At 30.5% G+C, this 17,284-nt stretch overlaps 1 protein-coding gene across 1 annotated transcript in view; it reads left to right on the top strand.

Moving 5' to 3' along the window:
* The first annotated feature begins 2,920 nt into the window (after positions 1-2,920).
* Positions 2,921-17,284, top strand: part of fat2 (FAT atypical cadherin 2) — a 250,515-nt gene continuing 236,151 nt past the window's right edge. Inside the window, 1 exon segment of the mRNA XM_061891855.1 lies at positions 2,921-3,141. The gene's annotated coding sequence lies outside the window, so the exon portion shown is untranslated.

The raw sequence follows: 17,284 nt of genomic DNA, 5'->3' as shown, positions 1-17,284 counted from the left end.
CAAGTCTTTCAAATATTTTCTCGGATTTAAAAGGTAAAAAGGTATATGTGTTTAAAAATCCCTAAAATCATTTTTAAGGTTGTATTTTTTTCTCTAAAATTGTCTTTTTGAAACTTATAAGAAGCAAAGTAAAAAAATAAATGAATTTATTTCAACAAGTGAAGACCAAGTCTTTCAAATATTTTCCCGGATTTAAAAGGTAAAAAGGTATATGTGTTTAAAAATCCCTAAAATCATTTTTAAGGTTGTATTTTTTCTCTAAAATTGTCTTTTGGAAACTTATAAGAAGCAAAGTCAAAAAATAAATGAATTTATTTCAACAAGTGAAGACCAAGTCTTTCAAATATTTTCTCGGATTTAAAAGGTAAAAAGGTATATTTGTGTTTAAAAATCCCTAAAATCGGTTTTAAGGTTGTATTTTTTCTCTAAAATTGTCTTTTTGAAACTTATAAGAAGCAAAGTCAAAAAATAAATACATTTATTTCAACAAGTGAAGACCAAGTCTTTCAAATATTTTCTCGGATTTAAAAGGTAAAAAGGTATATGTGTTTAAAAATCCCTAAAATAATTTTTAAGGTTGTATTTTTTCTCTAAAATTGTCTTTTTGAAACTTATAAGAAGAAAAGTCAAAAAATAAATGAATTTATTTCAACAAGTGAAGACCAAGTCTTTCAAATATTTTCTCGGATTTAAAAGGTAAAAAGGTATATTTGTGTTTAAAAATCCCTAAAATCGGTTTTAAGGTTGTATTTTTTCTCTAAAATTGTCTTTTTGAAACTTATAAGAAGCAAAGTCAAAAAATAAATACATTTATTTCAACAAGTGAAGACCAAGTCTTTCAAATATTTTCTCGGATTTAAAAGGTAAAAAGGTATATGTGTTTAAAAATCCCTAAAATAATTTTTAAGGTTGTATTTTTTCTCTAAAATTGTCTTTTTGAAACTTATAAGAAGAAAAGTCAAAAAATAAATTAATTTATTTCAACAAGTGAAGACCAAGTCTTTCAAATATTTTCTCGGATTTAAAAGGTAAAAAGGTATATGTGTTTAAAAATCCCTAAAATCATTTTTAAGGTTGTATTTTTTCTCTAAAATTGTCTTTTTGAAACTTATAAGAAGCAAAGTCAAAAAATTAATGAATTTATTTCAACAAGTCAAGACCAAGTCTTTCAAATATTTTCTCGGATTTAAAAGGTAAAAAAGTATATGTGTTTAAAAATCCCTAAAATCATTTTTAAGGTTGTATTTTTCCTCTAAAATTGTCTTTTGGAAACTTATAAGAAACAAAGTCAAAAAATAAATGAATTTATTTCAACAAGTGAAGACCAAGTCTTTCAAATATTTTCTCGGATTTAAAAGGTAAAAAGGGTATGTGTTTAAAAATCCCTAAAATCATTTTTAAGGTTGTATTTTTTCTCTAAAATTGTCTTTTGGAAACTTATAAGAAGCAAAGTCAAAAAATAAATACATTTATTTCAACAAGTGAAGACCAAGTCTTTCAAATATTTTCTCGGATTTAAAAGGTAAAAAGGTATATGTGTTTAAAAATCCCTAAAATAATTTTTAAGGTTGTATTTTTTCTCTAAAATTGTCTTTTTGAAACTTATAAGAAGCAAAGTCTAAAAATAAATACATTTATTTCAACAAGTGAAGACCAAGTCTTTCAAATATTTTCTCGGATTTAAAAGGTAAAAAGGTATATGTGTTTAAAAATCCCTAAAATCATTTTTAAGGTTGTATTTTTTTCTCTAAAATTGTCTTTTTGAAACTTATAAGAAGCAAAGTCAAAAAATAAATGAATTTGTTTCAACAAGTGAAGACCAGTCTTTCAAATATTTTCTCGGATTTAAAAGGTAAAAAAGTATATGTGTTTAAAAATCCTAAAATCATTTTTAAGGTTGTATTTTTCCTCTAAAATTGTCTTTTGGAAACTTATAAGAAACAAAGTCAAAAAATAAATGAATTTATTTCAACAAGTGAAGACAAAGTCTTTCAAATATTTTCTTGGATTTAAAAGGTAAAAAGGTATATGTGTTTAAAAATCCCTAAAATCATTTTTAAGGTTGTATTTTTTCTCTAAAATTGTCTTTTGGAAACTTATAAGAAGCAAAGTCAAAAAATAAATGAATTTATTTCAACAAGTGAAGACCAATTCTTTCAAATATTTTCTCGGATTTTCAAATTTCAAATTTTTTAATTCTCTTAGAATTAAAAATGTCCAGCAAAGCGAGACCAGCTTGCTAGTAAATTTAAAAAAAAAAAAAATAAAAAATAAAAAAAATTGAGGCAGCTCACTGGTAAGTGCTGCTATTTGAGCTATTTTTAGAACAGGCCAGCGGGCACCGCCTTGTTGACCCCTGATCTATACTCCTAGAAAATACGGTTATTATGATATAATTTTACTTTTTTTTTTGTTTTTTTTGAGGGAGTCCTGCTAGAAAAAAACCTCCCAAAGCCAAGTGGTGGTGGTGGGGGGGCGTTATCCTCGGACTTGGCGGAACTCTACCATCGGAGCCACGCCACCATTGCCCCCAGGTGTGCTAATGAGGAAACAATGGAATTTACAGCACAAATGAAAGCAAAAATGTAGCAACAACACCCGGCCTGGACCCGGCCCAAAGGCCTGCAGGCTGCAGGGAGGGGGAGGGGCAACTGGGATGGCAATCTGGCCCAAAAGAGTGTGTGTGTGTGTGTGTGTGTGTGTGTGTGTGTGTGTGTGTGTGTGTGTGTGTGTGTGTGTGTGTGTGTGTGTGTGTGTGTGTGTGTGTGTGTGTGTGTGTGTGTGTGTGTGTGTGTGTGTGTGTGTGTGTGTGTGTGTGTGTGTGTGTGTGTGTGTGTGTGTGTGTGTGTGTGTGTGTGTGTGTGTGTGTGTGTGTGTGTGTGTGTGTGTGTGAAGAGGGCGGAGACGACAGGACCCCGGAGGGGAGTGTCCTCGCCCTGTGCAGGCAGACTCAAGTCGAGTGGCAAGAACTCTCACTTTCCCACCCGACACCTCGCCGTGGTCTACACCTGGACCCGGACCTGGATTTTGTCCCACATGGGGACCTGGTCTTCACCCGGACTTAGTCAGACGGGGACCCCCGCTTGGAGTACGCAGGCTGCCCAGGTGTGAGCGAGGAGAGGAGGAGTCGTCCGACAGCAGGTAGGTTTGATGCCGTCTGAACCGAGTAACCACTGCACCGACTTCAGTATTTAGTGGGCAAAAGTGTTTGGACACAGCTGTTGGTAATCAATCAATCAATCAATGGATGCAGACCAAATAGTCCTAAACTCTGACTTTCTGCAGACTTTTGTGAGTGACAACTTTTCTGTTCGCTGATGTTGACGTCAAAAAGTCACCGAGTCATTAATCCAGTCATTAAATAAAACCCTTTCTAGCCTAAATGCGTCTTTCAGGGAAAATAGTTAAAATATTTTTTTAGTGATTTTTTAAAAAATGTTCTTAAAAACGCACATATTATTGATGTTTGTATTTATTTCATTTGATAATAATAATTTTATTTATAAGGCGCCTGAAATCTGAATCTAAATAAAAAAAAAAATCCGAAATTTGTATTTAATCCATTTAACTAGTTTTTTTCAAAGATGATTTTTATTGAATTTCTTTATTTCCATCCATCCATTTTCTACCGCTTATTCCCTTTCGGGGTCGCGGGGGGCGCTGGCGCCTATCTCAGCTACAATCGGGCGGAAGGCGGGGTACACCCTGGACAAGTCGCCACCTCATCGCAGGGCCAACACAGATAGACAGACAACATTCACACTCACATTCACACACTAGGGCCAATTTAGTGTTGCCAATCAACCTATCCCCAGGTGCATGTCTTTGGAAGTGGGAGGAAGCCGGAGTACCCGGAGGGAACCCACGCATTCACGGGGAGAACATTAATTGTTTTAAATTATATTTGCTTTATCTCATTTAATTTGCTTTTATCTTATCTAGTTTCATTTGTGTAGGTATGTAGTTTGAATTTTGATTAATTTAACATCCTTTGTATTTATTTATTTGTATTTAATCCATTTAACGTAATTTTTATGTATTTTTTCATTTATTTTATTTGTATTTTATTGATTTTAATCGTATTTTATTTATTATTTATTTGTATTTTATCCACTTAACGTAATTTGTATTTATTTATTTATTTATTTTATTTATATTTCATTTATCTTATTTGTATTTTATTTGTATTTTTTATTTGTATTTTATCCACTTAACCTAATTTGTATTTATTTATTTATTTATTTTATTTATATTTCATTTATCTTATTTGTATTTTATTTGTATTTTTTATTTGTATTTTATCCACTTAACGTAATTTTTATGTATTTTTCATTTATTTTATTTATATTTTATTTATTTTATTTGTTTTTTATTTATTTTATTCGAATTATTTTATTTTTATTTTTTATTTTTATTTAATCCACTTAACATAATTTGTATGTATTTATTTATTTATTTTATTAGTATTTGATTTAATTTATTAGTATTTTATTTGTGTTTTTTTTATTTGTATTTAATCCACTTAACGTAATTTAAATTTATTTTTGTATTTTATTTAATTTAATTTGTATTTATGTAATTATATATGAATAAGCTAATTTAAATGAGATTAATCTAATTTGAAATCTACTTTCATTTTTTATTTGTAACATTTTTCTTTAATTTCATTTTTTTTTAAATTTGTATGTTTTATTTAATTTGTATGAAATTTGCATTTATTTAATTGATATTTGTTTTTTTCATTTAATTGTATTTTATTTATTTTATTTGTACTTTATTTGCATTTTTTTATTTGTATTTAATCCACTTAACGTAATTTGTATTTATTTTTGTATTTTGTTTCATTTCATTTGTATTTATGTAATTATATTTGAATAATCTCATTTAAATTAGATTAATCTAATTTGAAATCTACTTTCATTTTTTATTTGTAACATTTTTCTTCAATTTCATTTTTGTATTTATTTGTATGTTTTATGTAATTTTTGTTCATTTAATTTATATTAGTTTTTTTAATTTTATTTGTATTTTATTTATTTTATTTGTATTTTATTTGTATTTTATTATTTGTATTTAATCCACTTAACATAATTTGTATGTATTTATTTATTCATTTGATTAGTATTTGATTTTATTTGTATTTTATTTGTGTTTTTTTATTTGTATTCAATCCACTTAACGTAATTTAAATTTATTTTCGTATTTTATTTAATTTAATTTGTATTTATGTAATTATATTTGAATAATCCAATTTAAATGAGATTAATCTAATTTGAAATCTACTTTCATTTTTTATTTGTAACATTTTTCTTTAATTTCATTTTTTTTTAAATTTGTATGTTTTATTTAATTTGTATGTCATTTGCATTTATTTAATTTATATTTGTTTTTTTCATTTAATTGTATTTTATTTATTTTATTTGTATTTTATTTGCATTTTTTTATTTGTATTTAATCCACTTAACGTAATTTGTATTTTTTTTTGTATTTTGTTTCATTTCATTTGTATTCATGTAATTATATTTGAATAATCTCATTTAAATTAGATTAATCTAATTTGAAATCTACTTTCATTTTTTATTTGTAACATTTTTCTTCAATTTCATTTTTGTATTTATTTGTATGTTTTATGTAATTTGTATTCATTTAATTATATTAGTTTTTTTCATTTTATTTGTATTTTATTTATTTTATTTGTATTATTTTATTTGTATTTTATTATTTGTATTTAATCCACTTAACGTAATTTGTATTTATTTTTGTATTTTATTTAATTTCATTTGTATTTATGTAATTATATTTGAATAATTTAATTTAAATTAGATTAATCTAATTTGAAATCTACTTTCATTTTTTATTTGTAACATATTTCTTTAATTTTTTTTATTTGTATGTTTTATTTAATTTGTATGTAATTTGTATTTATTTAATTTATATTAGTTTTTTTCATTTTATTTGTATTTTATTTATTTTATTTGTATTTTATTTGTATTTTTTATTTGTATTTAATCCACTTAACATAATTTGTATTTATTTTTGTATTTTATTTAATTTCATTTGTATTTATGTAATTATATTTGAATAATATAATTTAAATTAGATTAATCTAATTTGAAATCTACTTTCATTTTTTATTTGTAATATTTTTCTTTAATTTCATTTGTTTTATTTAATTTGCATGTTTTATTTAATTTGTATTTAATTTATGTATGTCATTAGTATTTATTTAATTTATATTTGTTTTTTTCATTTTAGTTGTATTTTATTTGTATTATTTTATTTGTATTTAATCCACTTAATGTAATTTAAATTTATTTTTGTATTTTATTCAACTTCATTTGTATTTATGTAATTATATTTGAATAATCTAATTCAAATTAGATTAATCTAATTTGAAATCTTTAATTTTTTATTTGTAAAATTTTTCTTTAATTTCATTTATTTTATTTTATTTGCATGTTCTATTTCATTTGTATTTAATTTATGTATGTCATTAGTATTTATTTAATTTATATTTGTTTTTTCATTTTATATGTATTTTATTTTTGTATTTTTTTATTTGTATTTAATCCACTTAAAGTAATTTGTATTTATTTTTGTATTTTATTTAATTTCATTTGTATTTATGTAATTATATTTGAATAATCTAATTTAAATGAGATGAATCTAATTTGAAATCTACTTTCATTTTTAATTTGTAACATTTTTCTTTAATTTTTTTTTAATTTGTATATTTTATTTAATTTGTATTTAATTTATGTATGTAATTTGTATTTATTTAATTTATATTAGTTTTTTTCATTTTATTTGTATTTTATTTATTTTATTTGTATTTTTTATTTGTATTTAATCCACTTAATTTGTATTTATTTTTGTATTTTTTTAAATTTCATTTGTATTTATGTAATTATATTTGAATAATGTAATTTAAATTGGATTAATCTAATTTGAAATCTTTTTAAATTTTTTATTTGTAAATTTTTTCTTTAATTTCATTTCTTTTATTTAATTTGCATGTTCTATTTAATTTGTATTTAATTTATGTATGTCATTAGTATTTATTTAATTTATATTGGTTTTTTTCATTTTATTTGTATTTTATTTTTATTTAATCCACTTAATGTAATTTAAATTTATTTTTGTATTTTATTCAACTTCATTTGTATTTATGTAATTATATTTGAATAATCTAATTTAAATTAGATTAATCTAATTTGAAATCTTTAATTTTTTATTTGTAAAATTTTCCTTTAATTTCATTTCTTTTATTTAATTTGCATGTTCTATTTCATTTGTATTTAATTTATGTATGTCATTTGTATTTATTTAATTTATATTTGTTTTTTTCATTTTATTTGTATTTTTTTTAATTTATTTTTATTTTGTATTTTTTTTATTATATTTAATTTATTCTATGTGATTTGTATTCATTTATTGTATATTTACTTGTATTTGTATTCATATTTATTTAATTTATTTACTTTCATTTAAATGTATTTCATTTAGATTTAGATTATTTACCTATTGTTTTTATCCAATTATTTGTATTTAATGTATTTAAATTTTTTCAAACCTTGGGAATATAATTATATATTAATTTAAATATAGTAACAATCAACTAAAGAGTGTAGCCTAGAACCATTTAAAAGATATTAAAATAAGAACCAAATGAAACAAATAACTTTAGTAGAGGAGTGACAATAAATTCAATACTTATATAATACTTAATAATTCATTATTTCACAACAGCAATTATCTAACAAGGCATTCATTGGAGGCGTTTGATATTTGGACAAAAATGGTTGCCAATAGCAAACAAATTGAATGCTAACTTGTGTATGAAACAAACAATAACCATGCAAGTCAAACATAAAAGATGGCATTAACTACCAAACTACACTTTAACCTTATTTCTACAGCGCCTCCCGCGACCCCAAAAGGGAATAAGCGGTAGAAATGGATGGATACTTTGTGTTTGACCACCATCGCTCTCTTTTCACTTTGAAATGATCACACAAGCTCTCTGTTGTCTTCTTTGGGCCTTTTGCTTTTTTTTCAGCTATCTCTCAACACACACACACACACACACACACACACACACACACATACATACATACATCACCACTTTGTTGGAGGAGTGCAGTGAAACCTCAAATTAGGAACTCATTTAATAATAAGTGCCCTCACAAACAATCAGAAACCACCGATATTCCCAGGTTGGATGTAGCCGTGTTGCTACAATGGACGCATTTTAGAAGGTTGAAGGTTAAATCCACTTGCACTGAATTATCGGTATATATATATATATATATATATATATATATATATATATATATATATATATAATTGTATGTATGTGTGTATGTATGTATAATTGTATGTATGTGTGTATGTATGTATATTTATATATATAACTCCTAAAAAGTGCGTTATTAACTCCCAAAAAGTGAATTAACATCTCCTCAAAAGAGCAATATCAACTCCTAAAAAGTGCAATAATAACTCCTAAAAAGTAGATTAATAACTCCTGAAAAGTGGATTAATTACTCCAAAAAAGTGCACTAAGAACTCTTAAAAAGTGCAATAATAACTCCTCAAAGTGCATTAATAATTCCTAAAAAGTGCATTAATAATTCCTAAAAAGTAGATTAATACTTCCTAAAAAGTGCATTAAGAACTCCTAAAAAGTGCAATAATAACTCATAAAAATGCATTATTATCCCCAAAAAAGTGCAATAACTCCTTAAAGTGCATTAATAACTCCTAAAAAGTGAAATAATAACTCCTAAAATGTGCATTAATAACTCCAAAAAGGTGCAATAATAACTCCTCAAAGTGCATTAATAACTCCTAAAAAGTGAATTAATAATTCCTAAGCAGTGCATTAATAACTCCTAAAAAGTGCAATAAAAACTCCTAAAAAGTGCATTAACTCCCACAAAGTGCATTAACAACTCCTCAAAAGGGCATTATTAACTCCTCAAAGTGCAATAATAACTGCTAAAAAAGCGCAATAATAACTCCTAAAAAGTGGATTAATAACTCCTGAAAAGTGGATTAATTCCTCCAAAAAAGTGCACTAAGAATTCCTAAAAAGTGCATTGATTACTCTTAAAAAGTGCATTGATTACTCTTAAAAAGTAGATTATTAATTCCTAAAAAGTGCATTAAGAACTCCTAAAAGGTGCATTAATAACTCATAAAAATATATTATTAACTCCAAAAAAGTGCAATAATAACTCGTTAAAGTGCATTAATAACTCCTAAAATGTGCATTAATAACTTCTAAAAAGGGCATTAACTTCTAAAAAGTGCAATAATAACTCCTAAAAAGTCCATTGATAACTCCTAAAAAGTCCATTGATAACTCCTAAAAAGTGCATTGATAACTCCTAAAAAGTGGATTAATAACTCCTAAAAAGTGCATTGATAACTCCTAAAAAGTGCATTAACACCTACAAAGTGCATTATCAACTCAAAAAAGGTGCAATAATAACTCCTAAAAAGTGCATTGATAACTCCTAAAAAGTGGATTAATAACTTCTAAAACGTGCAATAATAACTCATAAAAATTGCAATAACCCCTAAAAAGTGCAATAATAACTCCTAAATAGTAGAAAATTAATAACTCCTAAAAAGTGCAATAATAACTCCTAAAAACTGCAATAATAACTCCTAAAAAGTGCAATAATAACTCCTTTAAAGTGCATTGAAAACTCATAAAAAGTGGATTAATAATTCCTAAAAAGTGCATTGATAACTCCTAAAAAGTGGATCAATAACTCCTAAAAAGTGGATTAATAACTCCTAAATAGTAGAAAATTAATAACTCCTAAAAAGTGCAATAATAACTCCTAAAAAGTGCATTGAAAACTCCTAAATAGTAGAAAATTAAAAACTCCTAAAAAGTGCAATAACTCCTAAAAAGTGCAATAACTCCTAAATAGTAGAAAATTAATAACTCCTAAAAAGTGCAATAATAACTCCTAAAAACTGCAATAATAACTCCTAAAAAGTGCAATAATAACTCCTTTAAAGTGCATTGAAAACTCATAAAAAGTGGATTAATAATTCCTAAAAAGTGCATTGATAACTCCTAAAAAGTGGATTAATAACTCCCAAATAGTAGAAATTTAATAACTCCTAAAAAGTGCAATAATAACTCCTAAAAAGTGCATTGAAAACTCCTAAATAGTAGAAAATTAAAAACTCCTAAAAAGTGCATCGATAACTCCAAAAAAGTGGATTAATAACTCCTAAAAAATGGATTAATAACTCCTATAAAGTGCATTAATAACTTCTAAAAAGTGCATGAATAACTCCTAAAAAGTGCAATAATAACTCCTCAAAGTGCATTAATAACTCCTATAAGGTGAATGAATAACTCCTACAAAGTGCAATAATAACTCCTCAAAGTGCATTAATAACTCCTATAAGGTGAATGAATAACTCCTCAAAGTGCATGAATAACTCCTAAAAAGTGCATGAATAACTCCTAAAAAGTGCATTAATAACTCCTAAAAAGTGCACGAATAACTCCTAAAACATGCATGAATAATTCCTAAAAAGTACATGAATAACTCCTAAAAAGTGCATGAATAACTCCTAAAACATGCATTAATAACTACCCAAAATGCATGAATAACTCCTACAAAGTGCATGAATAACTCCTAAAACATGCATTAATAACTCTTCAAAGTGCATGAATAACTCCTAAAAAGTGCATGAATAACTCCTAAAAAGTGCACGAATAACTCCTAAAACATGCATGAATAATTCCTAAAAAGTACATGAATAACTCCTAAAAAGTGCATGAATAACTCCTAAAACATGCATTAATAACTCTTCAAAATGCATGAATAACTCCTAAAACATGCATTAATAACTCTTCAAAGTGCCTGAATAACTCCTAAAAAGTGCATGAATATTTCCTCACAGTGCATGAATAACTCCTAAAAAGTGCACGAATAACTCCTCAAAATGCCTGAATAACTCCTAAAAAGTGCATGAATATTTCCTCACAGTGCATGAATAACTCCTATAAAGTGCATTAATAACTTCTAAAAAGTGCATTAATAACTCCTATAAGGTGAATGAATAACTCCTCAAAGTGCATTAATAACTCCTATAAGGTGAATGAATAACTCCTCAAAGTGCATGAATAACTCCTAAAAAGTGCACAAATAACTCCTCAAAATGCCTGAATAACTCCGAAAAAGTGCATGACTATTTCCTCACAGTGCATGAATAACTCCTAAAAAGTGCACGAATAACTCCTCACAGTGGTTGTGACTCTGAAACGTCCACTTTGTCTCTCAGCCCCAAAAGAAGATAAAAGGCAACAAATGGCCGGTAGTTTGATGTCTGCCAGGCATAAATACATCTTTAATAATTGCACAAATGTGTCACCATAATTGGAATGAAATACATGCATGTTTTCATATATGTGGCATTTATTTAATCATTCATTAATTTTATGATTTTGCAACTTAAGTACCATACTTTTCAGACTAAAAATCTCCCTTAAAATCATTTTATGTTCTCAAAAATGAGCCTTACGTACGTATTCATTCTAGTTGTGCTTACCCACCTCGAATGAATTTTATTTCCTACAATAGAATGGCAGTCACACATAAGAGATACATGTGGACTGCAGATTGACGCCTGTTCAATAAATGACGCTGGCAAACACCTGTAAGCAAGCAACACCAAAACTTTAAATGTTCCATTGAGAATATAGAACATTACACACGGCGCTAACAAAAAAAAAATCTGGCAAAATGTTTTAGTACGACTTTGTTAAGCTACGTGGATTTTCCGGGAGACTCCCGAAATTCAGCGCCTCTCCCGAAAACCTACCCAGGACAAATTTTCTCCCGAAAATCTCCTGAAATTCAGGCGGAGCTGGAGGCCACGCCCCCTCCAGCTACATGCGGACCTGAGTGAGGACAGCCTGTTTTCACCTCCGCTTTATACGTAATAACTGTGGAATGATCGAGGGCGAGTTCTTGCTTTCTTATGTGGGTTTATTGTTAGGCAGTTTGATTAACGTCCTCCCAGCACGGTAACAACACACAACAACAGCAGTCACGTTTTCTTCTACCGTAAAGCAGTTTGTCTGCCGTAAACAGCAATGTTGTGACACTCTTAAACAGGACAATACTGCCATGTAGTGTACATGTATATCGTTAGAAAAATTATGAGAGAGAATAAAACAAGGATGGACAATTCAACCCTTAACTCAACAATGAGTAGATGAGTATTATGTGTGTGTATATGTGTAAATAAATAAACACTGAAATTCAAGTATTTATTTTATATATATATTTTTTGCTGTTTTTATCTGCCACACGTGAAAATAATGCACACATTATTTGCGGCCCCTGGTGGGAAACATGTTGGGGCCCCTGCTTTAAATGGAGGGAAATGTTTGATCGTGTCACGTTTGACCTGGGTCCACCACGCTGTCCATTTATAACACCTCCACTTGAACGCCTCATGAGAGAGGTCTCACCTCTGACCCCCCTGCAGGCCCAGGTCATCCCGTAACCTCACACCAGCACAGTCCTCCTGACCTGAGACCACTTCCACACCCTGTCTCACCACTCACATCCTCCTTCAGATTTCAGCCACTGTTAGGGGTCAGCCCAAGGCCGACACACGCCTGACCACGGACTGTGTTACACGGAGACTAAACACGGACTGTTACATGTCGATTGACAATGGACTGTGTTGCATGTAAACTGTGTTACATGTGAACTGACCCAGGACTGTGTTACACGGAGACTAAACACGGACTGTGTTACACATCGACTGACAATGGACTGTGTTACATATAAACTATGTTGCATGTAAACTGACCACGGACTGTTTTACATATAAACTATGTCGCATGTAAACTGATCACGGACTGTGTTACATGTGAACTGTGTTACATGTAAATTGACCACAGACTGTGTTATATGTAAACTGTGTCACATGTATACTGACCATGGACTGTCTTATATGTGAACTGTGTTACATGTAAATTGACCACGGACTGCGTTACATGTAAACTGTGTTACATGTGTACTGACCATGGACTGTGTTACATGTAAACTGTGTTACATATAAATTGACCACAGACTGTGTTACATGTAAACTGTGTTACATGTATACTGACCACAGACTGCGTTACATGTAAATTGACCACAGACTGTGTTACATGTAAACTGTGTTCCATGTCAACTGAACACAGACTGTGTTGCATGTAAACTGACCACAGACTGTTACATGTTTACTATGTTACATGTAGACTGACCACAGACTGTTACATGTATACTGTGTTACATGTAAACTGACCACAGATTGTTACATGTATACTGTGTTACATGTAGACTGACCACAGACTGTTACATGTATACTGTGTTACATGTAGACTGACCACAGACTGTTACATGTAAACTGTGTTACATGCAAACTGAGCAAGGACCATGTTACAAGTAAACTGACCACATACTGCTACATGTAAACCCTGTTACATGTAAACTGACCACAGACGGTTACATTTATACTGTTACATGTAATTTGACCAAGGAACATGTTACATGTGAACTGACCAAGGACCATGCTACATGTAAACTGTGTTACATGTGAACTGACCAAGGACCATGCTACATGTAAACTGTGTTACATGTAAACTGACCCAGGACCGTGTTACATGTAAACTGACCAAGGACCATGTTACATGTAAACAGTGTTACATGTAAACTGACCAAGGACTGTGTTACATGTAAACAGTGTTACATGTAAACTGACCAAGGACCGTTTTACATGTAAACAGTGTTACATATAAACTGACCAAGGACCATGTTACATGTAAACTGTGTTACATGTAAACTGACCACAGACTATTACATGTATACTGTTACTTGTAAACTGACCAAGGATCATGTTACATGTAAACTGTGTTACATGTAAACTGACCAAGGACCATGTTACATGTATACTGTGTTACATGTAAACTGACCAAGGACCATGTTACATGTAAACTGTGTTACATGTAAACTGACCAAGAACTGTGTTATATGTAAACTGACCAAGGACCATGTTACATGTAAACTGTGTTACATTCAAACTGACCAAGAACTGTGTTACATGTAAACTGACCAAGGACCATGTTACATGTAAACTGTGTTACATGTGAACTGACCACAGACTGTTACATGTATACTGTGTTACATGTAAACTGACCAAGGACCATGTTACATGTAAAATGTGTTACATGTAAACTGACCACATACTGTTACATGTAATCTGTGTTACATGTAAACTGACCACAGACTGTTACATGTATACTGTGTTACATGGAAACTGACCAAGGACTGTGTTACATGTAAACTGTTACATGTAAACTAACCAAGGACCATGTTACATGTAAAATGCGTTACATGTAAACTGACCAAGGACCATGTTACATGTAAACTGTGTTACATGTAAACTGACCAAGTACCATGTTACATGTAAACTGTGTTACATGCGAACTGACCACATACTGTTACATGTATACTGTGTTACATGTAAACTGGCCAAGGACCATGTTACATGTAAATGTGTTACATGTAAACTGACCACAGACTGTTACATGTAATCTGTGTTACATGTAAACTGACCACAGACTGTTACATGTATACTGTGTTACATGGAAACTGACAAAGGACTGTGTTACATGTAAACTGTGTTACATGTAAACTGACCAAGGACCATGTTACATGTAAAATGTGTTACATGTAAACTCACCAAGGACCATGTTAAATGTAAACTGTGTTACATGTAAACTGACCAAGAACTGTGTTACATGTAAACTGACCAAGGACCATGTTACATGTAAACTGTGTTACATGTGAACTGACCACAGACTGTTACATGTATACTGTGTTACATGTAAACTGGCCAAGGACCATGTTACATGTAAACTGACCAAGGATCATGTTACATGTAAACTGTGTTACACGTGAACTGACCACAGACTGTTACATGTATACTGTGTTACATGTAAACTGGCCAAGGACCATGTTACATGTAAAATGTGTTACATGTAAACTGACCACAGACTGTTACATGTAAAATGTGTTACATGGAAACTGACCAAGGACCGTGTTACATGGAAACTGTGTTACATGTAAACTGACCACAGACTGTTACATTGAAACTGACCAAGGACTGTGTTACATGTCAACTGACCACAGAGTCCAGCAAAGTTTCTGACCAGAATGCTGGAACGCTGGACCAGGACTGTGGGAAGGCGTGACATGTGTTCCATGGAGGACACTTGGGTGGGAAATAGTGGAGCAAAGGTGAAGGGTCATGGAGGTGATGGAGGTGCAGGACTAGTTAATACATGCGCTCATGAGGGTCTGATAAGATGCAGGACTCGTAAATAAATGAGTAAGGAATGAAGAAGATAAAAATGTGCTGCTGCCCGTAAATAAATCAGCATTCTTCCTCACTCTTAAAGGGGGAAGTGCACTTCAGTCAACTATGGAGGACAGGGGTTCCCTCCGATTCTTAAAAAAAAAAAAAAAAAAAAAAAAAAAAAAAAAATAGTATCCAAAGACCTCCATCAATATTTTGCATACACAAGTACAGTGGAACCTATGTTTACAAACTTAATTGGTTCTTCAACAAGGTATGCAAACTCAAGACGCAGCACTAGAACGTGGATAATTGGTTCTAGCCTCCACCAAAATCCCTATTTTAGTGGAAAAAAAAAAAACTGCAAACTTTAAAGAAACTATAATATAGATAAAAATGTGTGTATACATATATTCACATTTATGTATATATATACAAACCCCGTTTCCATATGAGTTGGGAAATTGTGTTCGATGTAAATATAAACAAAATACAATGATTTGCGAATCCTTTTCAACCCATATTCAGTTGAATATGCTACAAAGACAACATATTTGATGTTCAAACTCATAAACTTTATTTTTTTTTGCAAATAATAATAATAACTTAGAATTTCATGGCTGCAAGACGTGCCAAAGTAGTTGGGAAAGGGCATGTTTACCACTGTGTTACATCACCTTTTCTTTTAACAACACTCAATAAACGTTTGGGAACTGAGGAAACTAATTGTTGGAGCTTTGAAAGTGGAATTCTTTCCCATTCTTGTTTTATGTTGGAGCTTCAGTCCTTCAACAGTCCGGGGTCTCCGCTGTCGTATTTTACGCTTCACACATTTTCCATGGGAGACAGGTCTGGACTGGAAAGTACCCGCACTCTTTTACTACAAAGCCACACTGTTGTAATACGTGGCTTGGCATTCTCTTGCTGAAATAAGCAGGGGCGTCCATGATAACGTTGCTTGGATGACAACATATGTTGCTCCAAAACCTGTATGGACCTTTCAGCATTAATGGTGCCTTCACAGATGTGTAAGTTACCCATGCCTTTGGCACTAATACACCCCCATACCATCACACATGCTGGCTTTTACACTTTGCGCCTTTAACAATCCGGATGGTTATTTTCCTCTTTGTTCCGGAGGACACCACGTCCACAGTTTCCAAATATAATTTGAATTGTGGACTCGTCAGACCGCAGAACACTTTTACACTTTGCATCAGTCCGTCTTAAGTGAGCTCGGGCCCAGCCAAGCCGGCGGCGTTCCTGGGTGTTGTTGATAAATGGCTTTGGCTTTGCATAGTAGAGTTTTAACTTGCACTTACAGATGTAGCGACCAACTATAGTTACTGACAGTGGTTTTATGAAGTGTTCCTGAGCCCATGTGGCGATATCCTTTACACACTGATGTCGGTTTTTAATGCAGTACCGCCAAAGGTCTGTAATATCGGTTATGTGCAGTGATTTCTCCAGATGATTTTACGGACCGTAGATGGTACCTGCAAAATTTGCTCGCTATTGTGCTAATAATAGAATGCTAACCATACTAACTCGGACTTTCGTAAGCGCATTAGCTAATGCTAACGAAGCGAGCTTGATTACATTATGATAGCAGGTAGAAACATGTGACGCTTTAGTGAGTAAGAATAGTTTTAGTTATATTGTAAAACTTAAAAACGTTGCTTGGAGTGATGAACGAAAGAATCCATACGAGTAGAAACGCTATGGACGGCTAGGAGACGTGGAAAGTCAAAAGGAAGTGTCAGCTTTGCGTTCACGGCCACAACGTGAGTTATCACAAGGGTGTCCAAAGTGCGGCCACGGCCAAGCTCGACTTTTCTTGGTCCGCAACTTATTGTGGGGGACAAAAACAACAGTAAAAATGTACGAAAAA

The sequence above is a fragment of the Nerophis ophidion genome, linkage group LG29, assembly GCF_033978795.1.
Source record: "Nerophis ophidion isolate RoL-2023_Sa linkage group LG29, RoL_Noph_v1.0, whole genome shotgun sequence".
Classification (NCBI taxonomy): Eukaryota; Metazoa; Chordata; class Actinopteri; order Syngnathiformes; family Syngnathidae; genus Nerophis; species Nerophis ophidion.
The sequence above is the reverse complement of the archived record's forward strand: the minus strand, read 5'-3'. Positions and strand labels throughout refer to the sequence as shown.